The sequence below is a fragment of the Alosa sapidissima genome, chromosome 1, assembly GCF_018492685.1.
Source record: "Alosa sapidissima isolate fAloSap1 chromosome 1, fAloSap1.pri, whole genome shotgun sequence".
Classification (NCBI taxonomy): domain Eukaryota; kingdom Metazoa; phylum Chordata; class Actinopteri; order Clupeiformes; family Clupeidae; genus Alosa; species Alosa sapidissima.
The window spans coordinates 53,209,561-53,226,112 of record NC_055957.1 but is presented as its reverse complement, the minus strand read 5'-3'; the positions used below and the strand labels follow the sequence as shown (position 1 = coordinate 53,226,112).

At 57.1% G+C, this 16,552-nt stretch overlaps 9 non-coding genes and 2 pseudogenes across 9 annotated transcripts; all 11 read right to left on the bottom strand.

The window, feature by feature from the left end:
- Nucleotides 1-1,251: 1,251 nt before the first annotated feature.
- Nucleotides 1,252-1,383, bottom strand: LOC121684704 (annotated as a pseudogene).
- Nucleotides 1,384-1,544: 161 nt separating this feature from the next.
- On the bottom strand, nucleotides 1,545-1,658 carry LOC121681028. Its single transcript, XR_006021927.1, has one exon. It is a non-coding gene; the product is annotated as a U5 spliceosomal RNA (small nuclear RNA).
- Nucleotides 1,659-2,021: 363 nt separating this feature from the next.
- On the bottom strand, nucleotides 2,022-2,212 carry LOC121682951. Its single transcript, XR_006022667.1, has one exon. It is a non-coding gene; the product is annotated as a U2 spliceosomal RNA (small nuclear RNA).
- A 161-nt stretch (nucleotides 2,213-2,373) lies between these two features.
- LOC121681023 lies at nucleotides 2,374-2,487 on the bottom strand. The gene has a single exon (XR_006021924.1). It is a non-coding gene; the product is annotated as a U5 spliceosomal RNA (small nuclear RNA).
- A 363-nt stretch (nucleotides 2,488-2,850) lies between these two features.
- Nucleotides 2,851-3,039, bottom strand: LOC121683495. The gene has a single exon (XR_006022801.1). It is a non-coding gene; the product is annotated as a U2 spliceosomal RNA (small nuclear RNA).
- A 5,541-nt stretch (nucleotides 3,040-8,580) lies between these two features.
- Nucleotides 8,581-8,694, bottom strand: LOC121681017. The gene has a single exon (XR_006021920.1). It is a non-coding gene; the product is annotated as a U5 spliceosomal RNA (small nuclear RNA).
- A 363-nt stretch (nucleotides 8,695-9,057) lies between these two features.
- LOC121683489 lies at nucleotides 9,058-9,246 on the bottom strand. The gene has a single exon (XR_006022800.1). It is a non-coding gene; the product is annotated as a U2 spliceosomal RNA (small nuclear RNA).
- A 5,541-nt stretch (nucleotides 9,247-14,787) lies between these two features.
- LOC121681013 lies at nucleotides 14,788-14,901 on the bottom strand. The gene has a single exon (XR_006021916.1). It is a non-coding gene; the product is annotated as a U5 spliceosomal RNA (small nuclear RNA).
- A 364-nt stretch (nucleotides 14,902-15,265) lies between these two features.
- On the bottom strand, nucleotides 15,266-15,456 carry LOC121682940. Its single transcript, XR_006022666.1, has one exon. It is a non-coding gene; the product is annotated as a U2 spliceosomal RNA (small nuclear RNA).
- A 161-nt stretch (nucleotides 15,457-15,617) lies between these two features.
- Nucleotides 15,618-15,731, bottom strand: LOC121681011. The gene has a single exon (XR_006021915.1). It is a non-coding gene; the product is annotated as a U5 spliceosomal RNA (small nuclear RNA).
- Nucleotides 15,732-16,086: 355 nt separating this feature from the next.
- LOC121684063 lies at nucleotides 16,087-16,267 on the bottom strand (annotated as a pseudogene).
- Nucleotides 16,268-16,552: the final 285 nt, after the last annotated feature.

The following is a 16,552-nucleotide window of genomic DNA, read 5'->3' as shown; positions in this document are numbered from 1 at the left end:
GGCCCAACTATTCCATACCCAAAGTCCGTTTCAAGCTGTCCACATCCCATCCAACCAGCCGGCCAGGGGGGGTGGGAGGAACCACCTCCCCAGCAGGCAACACCTCCCGCACAGAGTCCACCGAGCTATCCGATCCGTCCGGCTCCACCACCACCTGACCACTCGCAGTACCAGGCCCGACCTCCGGGGGCAACGAAGGTCCGGGGACCATCGCCCCCGTCCGCAGACGCCTCACCGGAGTGTCATCCGGACCCCCATCCTCCAGGGGGCGCTTCCCAGCCCCCTCTGCCATGCCTGCCATCTCCGCTTCCTGCGATTCCGTATGCTCCGCCCAATCTCCAACCGTCTTCTTCTCCACCTCAGCAGTGACTCCTCCCACCGTCTGCACGGCAGCCATGTGCTTCCCCGTCCCTTTGTCTCCCAGTCGGCCATCTTGGCGGCCATGCGGCGCATCCGTCAATGTGCCTTCAGTCCCACCAGGCCCTTCCAACACAGGCGAAACTGCCACCGGCACCACTTTGGGAGCCGGAGCAACAACCTGCAACACAGTACCCCCAGCACCCTGCCCTCCACCACCACCAGACACAGCAATAGACCCACCCGCCACAACCCCCGCATAACTGCTCCTTTTCGGACATGACACAAACAAATGGTCCCCTCTCCCACACAAATTACAGGTCTTTGCAGCCTTACAAACATTTGCTAAATGTCCCACAATCCCACACTGATAGCACTGCTTAGCCTTGCACTCACCCCGCAAATGTCCACGCTGTCCACAATTCCAGCAAGTGTTAGGCAGTTGAGGAATAAACAACCTGCCGCGGTCTGCCCCCAACGCGAACTCGTGAGGCGGAATCTTCCACTCTCCAGATGCCCGCACACGAAACACCACTTTATACCTCCTCTTCCCCGTCCAAAATCCAAACTCGTCCACGATCTTCTCCCCCTCAGAAATCCGGGAACAGTACCGCTCCAAAAACGACCTGATGTCCCTCTCCAGCACGTGCGGGTTGAAGAGATGCGTCACCACCGTGAACGTCGCCGCACCCACCTCAAAAGCGCACTTCCACAACACGCTGTTGCGATCCTGCTTCCTGATCTCATGCCATCGCTTCGCCGCCGTCCGCAGAAAGGATACATCCCGAAACGTCACCTCATACATCCAAGGCGGCCGAGCAGCCTGCAAACACAGGACCTCCGTTCCAGTCAGCCCCAACTCATCCCTCAGGATCTTCTCCGCCACGAAGCCCCGGGTAATCTCCACTCCTAGATCCACCGGAAAATCCAGCCGGAAGGTGCGAGGACACACCCCCAGCGCCATCGCCTTCTCCTTAGCAAGCGCAGATACTACACTTGATCTTAGCCAAAAGGCCGAGAAGCGATACCCCACAACTGCACGGGGTGCGGCGGCCCCTCTAGCGACGCCCCCCGCGCTCACATGGTTACGGGGGGAGGCGGGGCCAGCAAAAGCGGACCGCCGCCGCCGCCGCCGCCGCCGCCGCAAAACAAAACACCACGACGCTTGACTTTGGACAGGCAGGTGCAGCTCCGCCGAAGCAGAGCTTCCAAAAATACCGTAAACTCGGGGCAGTTCCCCTCCACGGAAATCTTTAGTAAAAGGCGAAAGATTTGTACGAGATGAAGAGAAACCCGAGCGATGGCTGCCACAGGGCACGCCGGACGGAGAGCATGAACGGCGCCGGTCGTGGACGTGAGGGTGACTCCAAGGCGTTGCCCAGTGGCAACAAGACGGCAGTATCAACATCCCCTTTAAATTTAAATGTGTAAAAAAAAAAAAAAAAAACAAAAAAAAAAAAAAAAAAAAATAAAAAAAAAGAGTAAAAGGGCGGGAAAACCCAAAAGGGGCCGAAAAGGGAGGTGGCGCGGTTGGCCAAAACACCTGGCAAGGACTCCTGCTGCTGCGTCTGCTCTGCTAAGGAGGATTTCATCACAGTCAGTCAGTCAGTCAGTCAGTCAGTCAGTCAGTTCCACTGGGTTGGTTCTTTTCTTACACAGTCAAAGGAATGTGCACCGTTCCCGGAGTCGCTGCAATACCGGGTCGATGCGTGGAGCGGACGGAGCAAGCCCCTCTTCCGTCTCCCTGTTCCAAAAATCAGATTAATATATGGTCCTCGGGTAGAGGACGTATCAGATATTAAACTGATAAGAACAGATACTACACTTGATCTTAGCCAAAAGGCCGAGAAGCGATACCCCACAACTGCACGGGGTGCGGCGGCCCCTCTAGCGACGCCCCCCGCGCTCACATGGTTACGGGGGGAGGCGGGGCCAGCAAAAGCGGACCGCCGCCGCCGCCGCCGCCGCCGCCGCAAAACAAAACACCACGACGCTTGACTTTGGACAGGCAGGTGCAGCTCCGCCGAAGCAGAGCTTCCAAAAATACCGTAAACTCGGGGCAGTTCCCCTCCACGGAAATCTTTAGTAAAAGGCGAAAGATTTGTACGAGATGAAGAGAAACCCGAGCGATGGCTGCCACAGGGCACGCCGGACGGAGAGCATGAACGGCGCCGGTCGTGGACGTGAGGGTGACTCCAAGGCGTTGCCCAGTGGCAACAAGACGGCAGTATCAACATCCCCTTTAAATTTAAATGTGTAAAAAAAAAAAAAAAAAACAAAAAAAAAAAAAAAAATAAATAAAAAAAAAGAGTAAAAGGGCGGGAAAACCCAAAAGGGGCCGAAAAGGGAGGTGGCGCGGTTGGCCAAAACACCTGGCAAGGACTCCTGCTGCTGCGTCTGCTCTGCTAAGGAGGATTTCATCACAGTCAGTCAGTCAGTCAGTCAGTCAGTCAGTCAGTTCCACTGGGTTGGTTCTTTTCTTACACAGTCAAAGGAATGTGCACCGTTCCCGGAGTCGCTGCAATACCGGGTCGATGCGTGGAGCGGACGGAGCAAGCCCCTCTTCCGTCTCCCTGTTCCAAAAATCAGATTAATATATGGTCCTCGGGTAGAGGACGTATCAGATATTAAACTGATAAGAACAGATTTTTTTTTATATTCGTTTATTGACAGAAAATTCACATCAAATACAAATCATAAATATCACAAAACCTCCACCAGACCACTATTCTCTATTCCCACAAAACCAACACACAGAAGATACATTCCCACTAGCCCACTCCCACCCTTGGCAACCCCCCCCAAACCTCCCGGCACCTCCCCTCCCCATACAGCTCCCTATACTCCTCCACCCTCTTCGCAAAAGTCCCCAGAAAAGAACAAAAAACCCGATAAGGCTCCACAGCAGGCCTCTGCTTCCTGATGCAGTCCTGCCGCCAATTCCACAGCGCCATCTTCACGTAGGAAATAAGAAGCCACACAGCCACCCTTTTCCCCATCCCCACGGCATCCAGGCCCCTCCCCCACAGCACCATGTCCGAGGACAAGTCAGGTCCTCCCCAGCCTCCCCACCATTGCCCCACCAACCCCCAAGTTCCCCGTGCCCCAGGACAGGACCAAAAGGCGTGCTCCACCCTCTCCTCCCGCCCGCAACCCACTGGACACAACGGAGAGCGACTGACCCCATGCCGGTGCAACCGCTCCCTCACCGGCAGCCGGTCAGCCGCCCCCAACCAATGGAGATCCCTCCCAGCCCCACACAACTCCTTGGGCTGCAAAAGAGCCCACTCCACCCCACCCCTCACGGCTGCTCTATCCCCCTGGTCCTGCCACCTCCTCTCCATGATGCCCCTGTACAGGGCCCTATGGTCCACCACCGTGTCCCCCTCCAGTGCCCAGCTGTTCCCCCTTAAAAACCTCGCCACCCTCTCAAAGTGGTCCGGCCGGTCCGTGGACCACGGGGCTGAGGAGCTCAAAGGCCTCAGGCTCCTTAAAAGGAACCCCAGCCAGAACCTCCCCCAGAACTCAGCCTTGTGCACCCCCTCTCCCCCTGCCACCCCACACTGAAAGGCCACGAGCAGAGCCGTTGCCCTCGCCGGCAAGCAAGGTACTGCCCTGCCCCCCTCCGCCACCTTCCTGTACATCACCTCCCTCGCCACCAGCTCTGTCCTCCCACCCCACACAAAAGCAAACACCTCCCTCTCCAACCTCCTCCCCCAAAGGAATGGCATCGGGAAGACCACAGCCAGGTGGTTAAAAAGTGGCAAGATGTCCACTTGCACCGCGACCACCCTCCCTGTCAATGAGAGGTGCCGCGCCCTCCACCTCCCCAAACGCTGCTTGACCTTCCCATACATCCCCTCCCAGTTCCTCCCCGCCCTATCCCCCCTCCCAAACCACAACCCCAGCACCTTCAGGCCATCCGCTGCCACTGTAAAACCCCCTGGCGCCAACCCCCTACCCTCCCATGCCCCAAAAAAAAGCCACCGCCGACTTAGCCATGTTGACCTTTGCCCCTGAGGCCTGCTCGTACTCCTCTAAAGCCCCCAATACGCACCCGAAACCCCTGTCGGTGGTCAAGAACAAGGTCATGTCGTCTGCATACGCAGAGACCTTTGCTGCCTGGCCCCCACCCCCTGGGAGGTGTACTCCCAGGATCCCCCCATCCCCCCTAACCCGCTCCAGTAACGGCTCCAGGACCATGACATACAGGAGGGGAGACAAGGGGCACCCTTGCCTCACCCCCCCAGCCTGTGCAATCCACCTGGACTGTACCCCATTCACCCCGATCTGACTCCCCACCCCCCTATACAGAGTCTTGATCCACCCCACAAAACGGGGCCCAAAGCCCATTTGCTCCAGGACCAGGAAAAGGAACCCATGACTGACCCTGTCAAAGGCCTTTTCCTGGTCCAGGCTCAACACCGCCAACGGCAGCCTCCTCTGCTCCGACCAGCTGATGACGTCCCTTACCAGGGACAAGGACAGCCCAGCCGACCTACCCCGCACCCCACAAGTCTGGTCCGCACCAATTACCAGCGGCATCACCCTCCTCAGCCGAATCGCCAAGGCTTTGGCAACCACCTTATAGTCCGTGGAGAGGAGGGTGATGGGCCGCCAGTTCTCCAGCCTGGTCTCCTCCCCCTTTTTAAAGAGGAGGGTGACCAGGCCAGACCTCATAGAGGCCGTCAACCGGCCCGCCCCCAGACACTCCCCCACCACAGCCAACAACCCCTCCCCAAGTACATCCCAAAACGCTTGATAAAAGTCAGCCGTTAGGCCGTCCATCCCCGGTGACTTACCACCCTTCATAGACCTCACGGCCTCCGTGAGTTCCCGCAGTGTGAAGTCCCCATCCATGAAAGCCCTCTCCTCCTCCCCCAAAACACCCCTCACCCGTGACACCAAACCCCTCACCCGCTCCCCATCCCCAATGCGCTCCGAAAACAAAGATTCATAAAACCCCGCCGCCACCTCCGCCATCCCCCGAGGGTCAGTGACCAACCCCTGCCCTCCCTCAAGCCCTCTCATCCATACCCTCCCCTGCCTAGCCCGTGCTGATTGAAAGAAAAATTTTGACGGCCGCTCGTCCTCCCTGGCCGCCACTCTGGCCTGGAGACCCAGCCGCTTCGCCCTACCCTCAAAAAACGCCTTCATCTCAGCCTTCAGGGCATTGATCCTGACCCTGAAGGACCCCCGCCCCTGTGCCTGCAGCCCCCACAGGAACTCCAGCTCCCACGACAGGCCCCTAATCCTTTCCCTCCGCCGAAGATTTTCGGCCGCCACCCACCCCTTACAAAAACAAGCCACCTGTCCCTTCATGGCCTCCCACCACCCGGCCGCTGAAGAGAAGCCAGGCCGGCTCCGCCTCCACCCACGCAGCAACTCCCCGCACTCCCGCCGAAACTGCTCGTCCCCCAACAAATGGTTGGGGAACCGCCATCTCGGCCGCCCCCTCTCCACCAAGCCCACCTCCGCCTCCACCCCTATGGCGCAGTGGTCGGAGAACCAGACCGGCCACACCCGGAAGCCCCTAAGAGGCACTCCCCGCCGTAAAAACAAATAGTCAATCCTTGACCTCACCCCCCTCGAGTTTCCCCATGTGTCCCCACTCCCACCATCCCCTGCCACCCTAAAAGAATCCCGCAGCCCAAAATCAGCACACAAATCCCGCAACTCCCTCCCCTCCCATGAGTTGATGTCCAACTGCACATTAAAATCCCCCCCCACCACCACCACCCTATTCACCATCAACAAAGGCGCCAACCCTGCAAAAAAACCCACCCTGTCCCCCCGCACACTTGGTGCGTAAACACAAATAAAACGAAAATCCACCCCTCTATACTTACAATCCATATAAAAAACCCTCCCTGGTTCCACACTCACCTCCACCTCCACCACAAAATCATAAGACCCCAACAAGATCCCCACCCCATCAGAATGCACATCCCCCACCCCCCACCCCGAAGGCCCCTTCCCCCACCCCTTCTGGAAAACCCCAATGTCCCCACCATCCCGTAAATGGCATTCCTGCAGGAAAAACACATCACAGTTCAAAGTCCCCAGGTAAGCAAACACAGCTCCCCTCTTCCCACCATCCCGCATCCCCCTAACATTCAAAGAAACAAAATTCATTCAAAAGAAAAGCAACACCCCAAACCCAACCACCCCAGCCCCTCCCTCCTCCCACACCCCCACATGCAAACAGCACAAAACCCACACCAACATGTCGGTATTACAAACAAACCCATCATCATCATCATCATCATCATCATCATCATCATCATCATCAAATCACTTTCCCCTGTTGTCCCCCTGGGCCCCCACGTCCACGCCCAGGACCCGACCCAGCACCCGCATTACCTTTAGTTGCAGGTAGTAACCCGCCCTTACCAGCAGGGGGGGGCAGCCTGCCCAACACATCAGTCTTAGTGGACAGCGGGCCACCCACCGGCCCTCCACACGTTGGTGCAAGCACCCTAGTCCGGTCACCTGTAGGCGGTGCATCCACGAGGGCCTCAGAAGCCCCAGCCGTCACCTCACCCCGCCTCTCCGCACCAAACACCGGAGACCCCGGCAAGCCGGCATCATCAGAGACCGAAAGGGGCAAGGACAGACTGGGGACCGCTGCCACCAGCGACGCCAAAGCCTCAAGCTGCGAGCTCGGCGTCTCTGGCACCTCCACCATCTCTTCCAGACCCACCTCCGATGAACGCCGAGAACAGGGCCCGCCATCAGCCCCGCCGACGACCACCACCTTTTTCGCACACCCGGCCTCCTCGTCCTCGACCGCCGACGACTGCCTCTTGAGCACCCGTGCCTCCTCCATCGCCTCGTCGTGCACATCCATCTCCGTGCCCCACCCATCAAGGCCCAGCTGCATGTCACCAAAATCCGGCTGAGACACCTGAAGAGGGCTGTGAGGCTCAGCGCCCAGCAGAGGGCGCCCCGGGGCCCCCTCACGACCATGCGGCTGCCCTCTTTGTTCTCCAGCGCTAAGGCTAGCATTAGCCTCCACTCCGTCGGCTACCTGAACCTCCAGGCCCCCCAGGAGACCCAGAGCACTCTCAGGAGGAGTCTCCAGGTCCTGTGTCGTCGGAAGAGCCGCCTCAGCCAGGCCCGTCGACAAAACGTCTTCCGCCACCACACCAGCCTCCAGCACTTCCACCACCGCCTCCGCCGCCGTCTCCGCTGACGCCGCCGCCGCCACATGCAGAGGTGCTCCAGCTTCCCCAGCACCCAGGCTGTCCTCCCCCCTCACCACATCCGCAAAAGTTTTCTGCCGCTCCGGGCAGGCTCTGTAGAGGTGGTCAGGGCTACTGCAGAAGTTACACTTTAACGGGGCAGTGCACTCCCTCGCCATGTGCCCTGCCACCCCGCACCTCCGGCAAACAATTCCCGTACATGCCGCCCTCATATGTCCCCGCTGCCCACATCTCCTGCAGTAAAGAGGCTGCCCTTGATAGGACAAAAAGCCTCTGTTTGGCCCCAACGAAAAATTCCCCGGAGGGTGAACAGTAAGTCCTGGGTTAAAAGGATCGTCTTTAAATTTAACCAAAAATTGCCGGCGGCCATTCCAGACCCCAAACTTGTTCAGGCACTTATCTCCCCCCCGAACCTCCACACAATACAAATTCAAAAAAGCAAAAATATCCTTTAACTCAACCCACGGGTTATACAAATGCACATGCAGCAAAATGCTAGCATGGCCAAACAAAGGAACCAAAGAAAGTCCGCTCACCAACTCGTCGTCCTTTCGCTGGTTAAAATCCGCAAAAAAGGCCAGGCAGTCCTTGTGCTCCAAAAAACTCACGTCATAAAATCCAACTGAAGAGAAGTCCTGAACGCATAACAACCTCGATCCAGGAAACGAAAAACCCTTATCCAAAATAACATCCATTATATAATCCTCCGTCACCTTCCTCCGTACATCCACACCATCCTCCACGACAATCCTTACGGTATTACGAAGTCGCACCTGTGGGGCCGACCGGGAAGCACTATTAGTCACCATGACTCTATGTCTATCACGTTTATCTTAGCCAAAAGGCCGAGAAGCGATACCCCACAACTGCACGGGGTGCGGCGGCCCCTCTAGCGACGCCCCCCGCGCTCACATGGTTACGGGGGGAGGCGGGGCCAGCAAAAGCGGACCGCCGCCGCCGCCGCCGCCGCCGCCGCAAAACAAAACACCACGACGCTTGACTTTGGACAGGCAGGTGCAGCTCCGCCGAAGCAGAGCTTCCAAAAATACCGTAAACTCGGGGCAGTTCCCCTCCACGGAAATCTTTAGTAAAAGGCGAAAGATTTGTACGAGATGAAGAGAAACCCGAGCGATGGCTGCCACAGGGCACGCCGGACGGAGAGCATGAACGGCGCCGGTCGTGGACGTGAGGGTGACTCCAAGGCGTTGCCCAGTGGCAACAAGACGGCAGTATCAACATCCCCTTTAAATTTAAATGTGTAAAAAAAAAAAAAAAAAACAAAAAAAAAAAAAAAAAAAAATAAAAAAAAAGAGTAAAAGGGCGGGAAAACCCAAAAGGGGCCGAAAAGGGAGGTGGCGCGGTTGGCCAAAACACCTGGCAAGGACTCCTGCTGCTGCGTCTGCTCTGCTAAGGAGGATTTCATCACAGTCAGTCAGTCAGTCAGTCAGTCAGTCAGTCAGTTCCACTGGGTTGGTTCTTTTCTTACACAGTCAAAGGAATGTGCACCGTTCCCGGAGTCGCTGCAATACCGGGTCGATGCGTGGAGCGGACGGAGCAAGCCCCTCTTCCGTCTCCCTGTTCCAAAAATCAGATTAATATATGGTCCTCGGGTAGAGGACGTATCAGATATTAAACTGATAAGAACAGATTTTTTTTTATATTCGTTTATTGACAGAAAATTCACATCAAATACAAATCATAAATATCACAAAACCTCCACCAGACCACTATTCTCTATTCCCACAAAACCAACACACAGAAGATACATTCCCACTAGCCCACTCCCACCCTTGGCAACCCCCCCCAAACCTCCCGGCACCTCCCCTCCCCATACAGCTCCCTATACTCCTCCACCCTCTTCGCAAAAGTCCCCAGAAAAGAACAAAAAACCCGATAAGGCTCCACAGCAGGCCTCTGCTTCCTGATGCAGTCCTGCCGCCAATTCCACAGCGCCATCTTCACGTAGGAAATAAGAAGCCACACAGCCACCCTTTTCCCCATCCCCACGGCATCCAGGCCCCTCCCCCACAGCACCATGTCCGAGGACAAGTCAGGTCCTCCCCAGCCTCCCCACCATTGCCCCACCAACCCCCAAGTTCCCCGTGCCCCAGGACAGGACCAAAAGGCGTGCTCCACCCTCTCCTCCCGCCCGCAACCCACTGGACACAACGGAGAGCGACTGACCCCATGCCGGTGCAACCGCTCCCTCACCGGCAGCCGGTCAGCCGCCCCCAACCAATGGAGATCCCTCCCAGCCCCACACAACTCCTTGGGCTGCAAAAGAGCCCACTCCACCCCACCCCTCACGGCTGCTCTATCCCCCTGGTCCTGCCACCTCCTCTCCATGATGCCCCTGTACAGGGCCCTATGGTCCACCACCGTGTCCCCCTCCAGTGCCCAGCTGTTCCCCCTTAAAAACCTCGCCACCCTCTCAAAGTGGTCCGGCCGGTCCGTGGACCACGGGGCTGAGGAGCTCAAAGGCCTCAGGCTCCTTAAAAGGAACCCCAGCCAGAACCTCCCCCAGAACTCAGCCTTGTGCACCCCCTCTCCCCCTGCCACCCCACACTGAAAGGCCACGAGCAGAGCCGTTGCCCTCGCCGGCAAGCAAGGTACTGCCCTGCCCCCCTCCGCCACCTTCCTGTACATCACCTCCCTCGCCACCAGCTCTGTCCTCCCACCCCACACAAAAGCAAACACCTCCCTCTCCAACCTCCTCCCCCAAAGGAATGGCATCGGGAAGACCACAGCCAGGTGGTTAAAAAGTGGCAAGATGTCCACTTGCACCGCGACCACCCTCCCTGTCAATGAGAGGTGCCGCGCCCTCCACCTCCCCAAACGCTGCTTGACCTTCCCATACATCCCCTCCCAGTTCCTCCCCGCCCTATCCCCCCTCCCAAACCACAACCCCAGCACCTTCAGGCCATCCGCTGCCACTGTAAAACCCCCTGGCGCCAACCCCCTACCCTCCCATGCCCCAAAAAAAAGCCACCGCCGACTTAGCCATGTTGACCTTTGCCCCTGAGGCCTGCTCGTACTCCTCTAAAGCCCCCAATACGCACCCGAAACCCCTGTCGGTGGTCAAGAACAAGGTCATGTCGTCTGCATACGCAGAGACCTTTGCTGCCTGGCCCCCACCCCCTGGGAGGTGTACTCCCAGGATCCCCCCATCCCCCCTAACCCGCTCCAGTAACGGCTCCAGGACCATGACATACAGGAGGGGAGACAAGGGGCACCCTTGCCTCACCCCCCCAGCCTGTGCAATCCACCTGGACTGTACCCCATTCACCCCGATCTGACTCCCCACCCCCCTATACAGAGTCTTGATCCACCCCACAAAACGGGGCCCAAAGCCCATTTGCTCCAGGACCAGGAAAAGGAACCCATGACTGACCCTGTCAAAGGCCTTTTCCTGGTCCAGGCTCAACACCGCCAACGGCAGCCTCCTCTGCTCCGACCAGCTGATGACGTCCCTTACCAGGGACAAGGACAGCCCAGCCGACCTACCCCGCACCCCACAAGTCTGGTCCGCACCAATTACCAGCGGCATCACCCTCCTCAGCCGAATCGCCAAGGCTTTGGCAACCACCTTATAGTCCGTGGAGAGGAGGGTGATGGGCCGCCAGTTCTCCAGCCTGGTCTCCTCCCCCTTTTTAAAGAGGAGGGTGACCAGGCCAGACCTCATAGAGGCCGTCAACCGGCCCGCCCCCAGACACTCCCCCACCACAGCCAACAACCCCTCCCCAAGTACATCCCAAAACGCTTGATAAAAGTCAGCCGTTAGGCCGTCCATCCCCGGTGACTTACCACCCTTCATAGACCTCACGGCCTCCGTGAGTTCCCGCAGTGTGAAGTCCCCATCCATGAAAGCCCTCTCCTCCTCCCCCAAAACACCCCTCACCCGTGACACCAAACCCCTCACCCGCTCCCCATCCCCAATGCGCTCCGAAAACAAAGATTCATAAAACCCCGCCGCCACCTCCGCCATCCCCCGAGGGTCAGTGACCAACCCCTGCCCTCCCTCAAGCCCTCTCATCCATACCCTCCCCTGCCTAGCCCGTGCTGATTGAAAGAAAAATTTTGACGGCCGCTCGTCCTCCCTGGCCGCCACTCTGGCCTGGAGACCCAGCCGCTTCGCCCTACCCTCAAAAAACGCCTTCATCTCAGCCTTCAGGGCATTGATCCTGACCCTGAAGGACCCCCGCCCCTGTGCCTGCAGCCCCCACAGGAACTCCAGCTCCCACGACAGGCCCCTAATCCTTTCCCTCCGCCGAAGATTTTCGGCCGCCACCCACCCCTTACAAAAACAAGCCACCTGTCCCTTCATGGCCTCCCACCACCCGGCCGCTGAAGAGAAGCCAGGCCGGCTCCGCCTCCACCCACGCAGCAACTCCCCGCACTCCCGCCGAAACTGCTCGTCCCCCAACAAATGGTTGGGGAACCGCCATCTCGGCCGCCCCCTCTCCACCAAGCCCACCTCCGCCTCCACCCCTATGGCGCAGTGGTCGGAGAACCAGACCGGCCACACCCGGAAGCCCCTAAGAGGCACTCCCCGCCGTAAAAACAAATAGTCAATCCTTGACCTCACCCCCCTCGAGTTTCCCCATGTGTCCCCACTCCCACCATCCCCTGCCACCCTAAAAGAATCCCGCAGCCCAAAATCAGCACACAAATCCCGCAACTCCCTCCCCTCCCATGAGTTGATGTCCAACTGCACATTAAAATCCCCCCCCACCACCACCACCCTATTCACCATCAACAAAGGCGCCAACCCTGCAAAAAAACCCACCCTGTCCCCCCGCACACTTGGTGCGTAAACACAAATAAAACGAAAATCCACCCCTCTATACTTACAATCCATATAAAAAACCCTCCCTGGTTCCACACTCACCTCCACCTCCACCACAAAATCATAAGACCCCAACAAGATCCCCACCCCATCAGAATGCACATCCCCCACCCCCCACCCCGAAGGCCCCTTCCCCCACCCCTTCTGGAAAACCCCAATGTCCCCACCATCCCGTAAATGGCATTCCTGCAGGAAAAACACATCACAGTTCAAAGTCCCCAGGTAAGCAAACACAGCTCCCCTCTTCCCACCATCCCGCATCCCCCTAACATTCAAAGAAACAAAATTCATTCAAAAGAAAAGCAACACCCCAAACCCAACCACCCCAGCCCCTCCCTCCTCCCACACCCCCACATGCAAACAGCACAAAACCCACACCAACATGTCGGTATTACAAACAAACCCATCATCATCATCATCATCATCATCATCATCATCATCATCATCAAATCACTTTCCCCTGTTGTCCCCCTGGGCCCCCACGTCCACGCCCAGGACCCGACCCAGCACCCGCATTACCTTTAGTTGCAGGTAGTAACCCGCCCTTACCAGCAGGGGGGGGCAGCCTGCCCAACACATCAGTCTTAGTGGACAGCGGGCCACCCACCGGCCCTCCACACGTTGGTGCAAGCACCCTAGTCCGGTCACCTGTAGGCGGTGCATCCACGAGGGCCTCAGAAGCCCCAGCCGTCACCTCACCCCGCCTCTCCGCACCAAACACCGGAGACCCCGGCAAGCCGGCATCATCAGAGACCGAAAGGGGCAAGGACAGACTGGGGACCGCTGCCACCAGCGACGCCAAAGCCTCAAGCTGCGAGCTCGGCGTCTCTGGCACCTCCACCATCTCTTCCAGACCCACCTCCGATGAACGCCGAGAACAGGGCCCGCCATCAGCCCCGCCGACGACCACCACCTTTTTCGCACACCCGGCCTCCTCGTCCTCGACCGCCGACGACTGCCTCTTGAGCACCCGTGCCTCCTCCATCGCCTCGTCGTGCACATCCATCTCCGTGCCCCACCCATCAAGGCCCAGCTGCATGTCACCAAAATCCGGCTGAGACACCTGAAGAGGGCTGTGAGGCTCAGCGCCCAGCAGAGGGCGCCCCGGGGCCCCCTCACGACCATGCGGCTGCCCTCTTTGTTCTCCAGCGCTAAGGCTAGCATTAGCCTCCACTCCGTCGGCTACCTGAACCTCCAGGCCCCCCAGGAGACCCAGAGCACTCTCAGGAGGAGTCTCCAGGTCCTGTGTCGTCGGAAGAGCCGCCTCAGCCAGGCCCGTCGACAAAACGTCTTCCGCCACCACACCAGCCTCCAGCACTTCCACCACCGCCTCCGCCGCCGTCTCCGCTGACGCCGCCGCCGCCACATGCAGAGGTGCTCCAGCTTCCCCAGCACCCAGGCTGTCCTCCCCCCTCACCACATCCGCAAAAGTTTTCTGCCGCTCCGGGCAGGCTCTGTAGAGGTGGTCAGGGCTACTGCAGAAGTTACACTTTAACGGGGCAGTGCACTCCCTCGCCATGTGCCCTGCCACCCCGCACCTCCGGCAAACAATTCCCGTACATGCCGCCCTCATATGTCCCCGCTGCCCACATCTCCTGCAGTAAAGAGGCTGCCCTTGATAGGACAAAAAGCCTCTGTTTGGCCCCAACGAAAAATTCCCCGGAGGGTGAACAGTAAGTCCTGGGTTAAAAGGATCGTCTTTAAATTTAACCAAAAATTGCCGGCGGCCATTCCAGACCCCAAACTTGTTCAGGCACTTATCTCCCCCCCGAACCTCCACACAATACAAATTCAAAAAAGCAAAAATATCCTTTAACTCAACCCACGGGTTATACAAATGCACATGCAGCAAAATGCTAGCATGGCCAAACAAAGGAACCAAAGAAAGTCCGCTCACCAACTCGTCGTCCTTTCGCTGGTTAAAATCCGCAAAAAAGGCCAGGCAGTCCTTGTGCTCCAAAAAACTCACGTCATAAAATCCAACTGAAGAGAAGTCCTGAACGCATAACAACCTCGATCCAGGAAACGAAAAACCCTTATCCAAAATAACATCCATTATATAATCCTCCGTCACCTTCCTCCGTACATCCACACCATCCTCCACGACAATCCTTACGGTATTACGAAGTCGCACCTGTGGGGCCGACCGGGAAGCACTATTAGTCACCATGACTCTATGTCTATCACGCTTATCTTAGCCAAAAGGCCGAGAAGCGATACCCCACAACTGCACGGGGTGCGGCGGCCCCTCTAGCGACGCCCCCCGCGCTCACATGGTTACGGGGGGAGGCGGGGCCAGCAAAAGCGGACCGCCGCCGCCGCCGCCGCCGCCGCCGCAAAACAAAACACCACGACGCTTGACTTTGGACAGGCAGGTGCAGCTCCGCCGAAGCAGAGCTTCCAAAAATACCGTAAACTCGGGGCAGTTCCCCTCCACGGAAATCTTTAGTAAAAGGCGAAAGATTTGTACGAGATGAAGAGAAACCCGAGCGATGGCTGCCACAGGGCACGCCGGACGGAGAGCATGAACGGCGCCGGTCGTGGACGTGAGGGTGACTCCAAGGCGTTGCCCAGTGGCAACAAGACGGCAGTATCAACATCCCCTTTAAATTTAAATGTGTAAAAAAAAAAAAAAAAAAACAAAAAAAAAAAAAAAAAAAAATAAAAAAAAAGAGTAAAAGGGCGGGAAAACCCAAAAGGGGCCGAAAAGGGAGGTGGCGCGGTTGGCCAAAACACCTGGCAAGGACTCCTGCTGCTGCGTCTGCTCTGCTAAGGAGGATTTCATCACAGTCAGTCAGTCAGTCAGTCAGTCAGTCAGTCAGTTCCACTGGGTTGGTTCTTTTCTTACACAGTCAAAGGAATGTGCACCGTTCCCGGAGTCGCTGCAATACCGGGTCGATGCGTGGAGCGGACGGAGCAAGCCCCTCTTCCGTCTCCCTGTTCCAAAAATCAGATTAATATATGGTCCTCGGGTAGAGGACGTATCAGATATTAAACTGATAAGAACAGATACTACACTTGATCTTAGCCAAAAGGCCGAGAAGCGATACCCCACAACTGCACGGGGTGCGGCGGCCCCTCTAGCGACGCCCCCCGCGCTCACATGGTTACGGGGGGAGGCGGGGCCAGCAAAAGCGGACCGCCGCCGCCGCCGCCGCCGCCGCCGCAAAACAAAACACCACGACGCTTGACTTTGGACAGGCAGGTGCAGCTCCGCCGAAGCAGAGCTTCCAAAAATACCGTAAACTCGGGGCAGTTCCCCTCCACGGAAATCTTTAGTAAAAGGCGAAAGATTTGTACGAGATGAAGAGAAACCCGAGCGATGGCTGCCACAGGGCACGCCGGACGGAGAGCATGAACGGCGCCGGTCGTGGACGTGAGGGTGACTCCAAGGCGTTGCCCAGTGGCAACAAGACGGCAGTATCAACATCCCCTTTAAATTTAAATGTGTAAAAAAAAAAAAAAAAAACAAAAAAAAAAAAAAAAAAAAAAAAAAAAAAAGAGTAAAAGGGCGGGAAAACCCAAAAGGGGCCGAAAAGGGAGGTGGCGCGGTTGGCCAAAACACCTGGCAAGGACTCCTGCTGCTGCGTCTGCTCTGCTAAGGAGGATTTCATCACAGTCAGTCAGTCAGTCAGTCAGTCAGTTCCACTGGGTTGGTTCTTTTCTTACACAGTCAAAGGAATGTGCACCGTTCCCGGAGTCGCTGCAATACCGGGTCGATGCGTGGAGCGGACGGAGCAAGCCCCTCTTCCGTCTCCCTGTTCCAAAAATCAGATTAATATATGGTCCTCGGGTAGAGGACGTATCAGATATTAAACTGATAAGAACAGATTTTTTTTTTTTTTTATTCACATATTATGCGACGCGGATCAGATAAATCAGATCAAGAACAAACCATACAGTAATCCATACAGACAACCATAAAAACCATAGCAAAACACCCATCGTCTCCAACATACGCACGTACTAGGGCTATAGCATGTCCCACAAGACTTTATTCAGCCCATTTCACAAAGCTACAAAAAAAAAATCACAAGCCCATCACCAAACACACATCACAACACAAAGTCATAACTTCTAGGCTCCACCAGAACAGTAGTAGCCTTCACATTGTCCTCATCGCACCCCAGAAGAGAATCCGGGG